The following is a 5,072-nucleotide window of genomic DNA, read 5'->3' on the forward strand; positions in this document are numbered from 1 at the left end:
TGTGTGAGAGAGAGAGAGAGAGGGAAGCAGGAAGTGACATCAAGGAAAGATGTAAAATGTTTGCAGTAATGTGCTTAGAGGTTGCTTAACAACACACTGTTTAAGGTTATAAATAACAAATACATTTAGGAAAATAACAAAACAGTTTATTTTCTGTTTGTTACAAATCATCCATTATGCCACATCATGTTATTTTTAAGTCTCCCAAGAATAATGTATATACAGCAAGTAAAAGACATCACTATACTGTATTTTACTTAACTAAAATGTAAGCCTCAGTAATCAAAGAGCTACTAATCTCTATCTATCTCACGTCCAACTTATCTTCTGTAGCTGTACCCTATGTACACACCACGTTACACCTCTTGTACGAAACAAAGATACCACGAACGAAAGATTTGATAACAGGCCCATAAGGAAATTTCTTTGTGGGCCTGTTATCAAATCTTCTGTTCGTGGTGTCAAAACCGTGTCATTTGTTTTGCGCAAGAGGTATAACAATATTGTGTGTGTGTGTGTGTGTGTGCGCGTGTGTACACAGCATGCACAGTACTGTACTGACCTGTATTCAGCACTGTGTAATACCACTAAAGCATTATATTAAGTGCATATACTCTTCTATACTTAAACCATTATATCACTGCTACATACTGATGAGATTCAAATTAAATGAGGCACAAAGTAATACATGAGATTTTCACTTGATGCCAGGTTAGAATTTTTGATGCCCTCCCAGCTGAGATGCATTAGGAAATTTTAAAACTATTTTATAGTTACAGTTTTTTATGTGCCACTTCACATACTTATAAGAAACATACATGCATGATGGTAAAGTCTAGTATTCTGCATATTTAGAAGGATGCAGCCCTTGTCAGGTACAGTACAATAAAAAAAGTACAGTATCAACCAAGAGAGGTCCAATGATTTGTTATACTCCTCAGGAGTTGCTACAGCTCCTTTTGTCTTGTTAAGGTTGGTATGTGTGCCTGTGAAGCAAAATCAACAACAGAGAATGGTAGTGGTATACTGTGTTATTTCAGTTCTGACACTGTACTAATATAATCGTACAACAAAATATTACTGATTTTTAAAGATAATATTAAAGCCAAATTATACAATTTGGTGTGGCTGCACTCTGTGCTAAGTACTACACAGTATGATATATGGTACTGAATGAAGGATTAAGTGCACACTTAGAATGAATGATCTGTGATAAGGAAAACATCATATTGTACAGAATACTATTTCTTTCCATTTAAAATGATCTGATGAACTCATGGAGTACTTGTTGTTGCTGTGATTGTTGTTGTTACATGGTCTGTCTGGCCAAGCAGACCCACTGACCACAAACAAGAAGCTGCCTATCTGTAGCAGACAGTGTGTTGCCAGGGTAAGAACAGGGTCTTTTCACATGGTGGGGTACAGGGAAAACTGAGGAGGCATAGCCCCCAAGAGTACAAACTGGGGTGAGAGATTTAACCCATTCGACAGAACTGGAGTTTTTCATTTCATGCATTCATTGCCAGACGCTACGTATCCCAAGCGGGGTGGCCAAGGGCTTAGAGTTAATTGTTTTACAGGGAGGGGCACTAATCCTCCACCAACCCCACTTGACACGTAGGGATGCCAACAGCATCTGGTGTTCCCAGGCGGTCACCCATCCAAGTACTAACCAGACCCAACGTTGCTTAACTTCGCTGATCGGACGGGAAGCGGTGTACTCAACGTGGTATGGAGTTTTTCAAGTCTCAATAAAGTAGGGAACCCCCGGGTAGGGACCTATGAGCTTCGCGACTATGAGCCGATAGGCGGAGGGCGGTACGCTTAGTGCCCTCCCAGTGCAATGCCTCGCCCAGCACCCCTGGGATGCAATGGGTTAATGACTGGCAAACCCATCGGTCTCTTTAACCCATTGGAGCCCGGTGTTCAGAATGTTGGACAGAACTGGGGGTTTTCAAGTCTCAGTAATGTAGGAAACCCCGGGTAGGGGACCTATGAGCTTCGCGACTATGAGCCGATAGGCGGAGGGCGGTATGCTTAGTGCCCTCCCAGTGCAATGCCTCACCCAGTACCCCTGGGATCCAATGGGATATATGCATAGTAGTCTTGGCTTGAATTATGACTACTGTACTTGCTAAATGTTTTTGAGTTCTCTACCTGGGAATGCTATGCATGGCCAGTTGCCACACCTAGTCCCACTTAACCTCCTGGGACGATGGTAACTACTCATTTACTACCTTTTCGGTGGGTTAATGGGTGCTACACTGACCCATGGGCAGGGGAGTCCATATTCCATGACCTGAATACAGTACAGCTTAGGTTGCATACCCTAGGATATGTGTAGGAAAGCTAGTTGATGGGACATTCTCAGGGAAGCTGAGAAGGAGGATGGGAGGAGAAGGCATGAAGAAGTAAAAAGGAGAAGACTGAGATGCCTTGGGCATGTCGAAAGCTGGGAACCAGGAAGTTGGGTGAGCAGGTGCAGCAGCATCGAGATGCCAGTCTGTTGACAGATAGTAACTTGGGGAAGACGTGGGTTGAGGTAATGTAAAGAGACTTTACATACAGAGGCATTACTAAAAAGCTGGCACAGAGTTGAGCAAGCAGGAAAATTGCTATCCGGTGAATCCATCTGACCAAATTTCATGGAAAACAGATCTAAAATTGTATATCATTATAATGATTATAGTATCTGAAACAATGTTTGATTTCATCCCTACTCAGTAATGTATTGTCCTTTACATTCTCACAAACAGGCAATTTCATGCATTCTTGGAAGGAATTCTCACCAGAAGGACTTGGAAACAAAAATGAATCCCATTACTATGATGATTTATTCTCTTTAATTTTGACTACCACCAGGGGAATTATATTCCACAAAGACGAGATGTTCCATAATGCAGGGGTTACTACTGTGCTCATGATGTCCTCACTAAATGCATAATATGTCCTCTTCTGCCATGCTGCCATCATATTATATTAAATTCCAATATCTGTGATTCACTCCATTCAAGGAACATGGCAAACTGCAGTGTTGCATATCTGTGTAAATACAGGTAGTGGACTTCACTGTTCAACCCATCTCAAATATTATGGAAATCTCACATGACACAAGGAGCAATTATCTTCCTTCACCCACTACAACACCTTGCAAACCATACAGATCAATGCTCTGTGCATCACTGCTGGATGCATCAATACCACTCCCACAATTCATTCCTTGTTAGAGAATATCTTGACACAGTGGGCCAAAAAATTGTTGCGGCAACCTGCACTAATGCACAACAACCTTGTCATTACATGACAGATACACACAACACTATCTATCTCTATTGCCAGACGCCTCAATCCCGTTTGGGGTGGCCACAAACAAATCGCCTCCAAGTCGCCCTGTCCCCCGCCATTTCACTCCCCTGCTCCCAACTCACACCCCCCTCTCTCATATACCTCTCCACCCCATCCCTCCATCTCATCCTCGGCCTCCCCCTCCCTCTTCCCCCCTCCACCTCACTCACATACACTCTTCGTCAGTCTATCACCCTCCATCCTCTCCACATGGCCAAACCACCTCAGTGTGTTCCTCATAACGCTTCCTATCACATCCACATCCACACAACAACGCTCCTTTATATCCTCATTCGTCAGCCTGTCTCTCCATGTGACTCCACAGGCTCCTCTTAAATAACTAATTTCCACTGCTCTAACCACACAACATTACCAGACCCTCTTCAGTAACATCCTACCTGCAGATATTTTCAGCACCAACAGTGAAGAAATACTGTACCTACATTTTCATTTCATCCACAGGGCTATACAACATCTCAATCAGAATACTATACAGTATACTATATTACAAGCCCCCCCTCCAAACATCCACCCATCAGAGATATCCTTGAACAAAGCTGAGTTCATGCGCCCTGTTTGTAGAATAGGCCCAAACAACTTAATAGACAATGTACTCTCATGAAAGCAGGGCAATCAATGGATGGTGGGACTAATAGATATTTTGTAGTTTCCAATGTCTGTGATGTCAGACTTTTTTGTTCTCAATATGCATTTTTTTTTTTTCATTGACTGTGCATTTTACACACTTCATCCATCCATTTCCATCCCTCATTTTTTAATATGCTTCCAAAGTTGCATACCTTACACTGTCATCATCATCACATCTCTTTTTTCCCACCAGCAGGAGGGGTGAGCAAAGGTACAGAAAACCAGGAAAAGAAAACAATACAGTTGAGGGAGAACTAATCAGTAGTATGACCATTAGGAATGAGAACTCAGAAAGCACATCACTCAGGCACACCAACTGGTCTAAAGGTCATACTCATACATCTGACCCTGCTCCAATCTTGATCTTTGACACAATACTCTCAAATCATGTAATTTTATTTAACCTTTAACCATTCTACCAACTCTGGTTCATATCAGATAAAACTTTCTGAGATGACTCTGCTCAAAGAACTTGACCTTTGACCTTTCCCTATGACAACCTATGACTGGTTTTTCCCAGAACTGAATCCTCATATTTTTGCCCTGTCCTCAACCCTTCCACAATGTTTAGTTAAACTGGATAAAGATTTTACATTAACCGTGCCCTGTAATGATTTTTGACCAATTGTTTTCAAACAACAGACACTCACTGGATGACCATCAACCAGTCCACCAAATGTGGGTAGAATCAGATGAAAATTATTTGTTAAACACACACATGGTTCAGACTCTGACCATGACCTTTGACTGTTTTCAAACCCGAATAATTTCATTCTTACCTTTATCCTGAACTTTTCCCCCAAGTCTGGTCTAAACTTATGTTGATCTTGCTATACGAAGATTTAACCCAGACCTTTGTCCTGTTGTTCTCGAAATGAGAGGTTTACTTACTGGCTGTCCCTAATCCTTCCATCAAGTTAGTTAAGTCATATAAAAACTACTTGAGTTACTTTGTGTAAGTGTGTGTACACACACACAAACAGGACGTTATCAGCGGTGGAGCTCCATGCAGGTTGTGGGAAAATGGCACAAAATAAGCAGCAAAATGGAAGCATGCCCATTGTAATTATGTAAGGTGA

The 5,072-nt window shown here is 41.8% G+C and overlaps 1 pseudogene; it reads right to left on the reverse strand.

Annotated features, from left to right (window-relative positions):
• Positions 1-1,624: 1,624 nt before the first annotated feature.
• LOC145406494 (5S ribosomal RNA) lies at positions 1,625-1,743 on the reverse strand (annotated as a pseudogene).
• Positions 1,744-5,072: the final 3,329 nt, after the last annotated feature.

The sequence above is a fragment of the Coenobita brevimanus genome, chromosome 70 (assembly GCF_032717465.1).
Source record: "Coenobita brevimanus isolate Jiangsu-jjx chromosome 70, ASM3271746v2, whole genome shotgun sequence".
Lineage (NCBI taxonomy): Eukaryota > Metazoa > Arthropoda > Malacostraca > Decapoda > Coenobitidae > Coenobita > Coenobita brevimanus.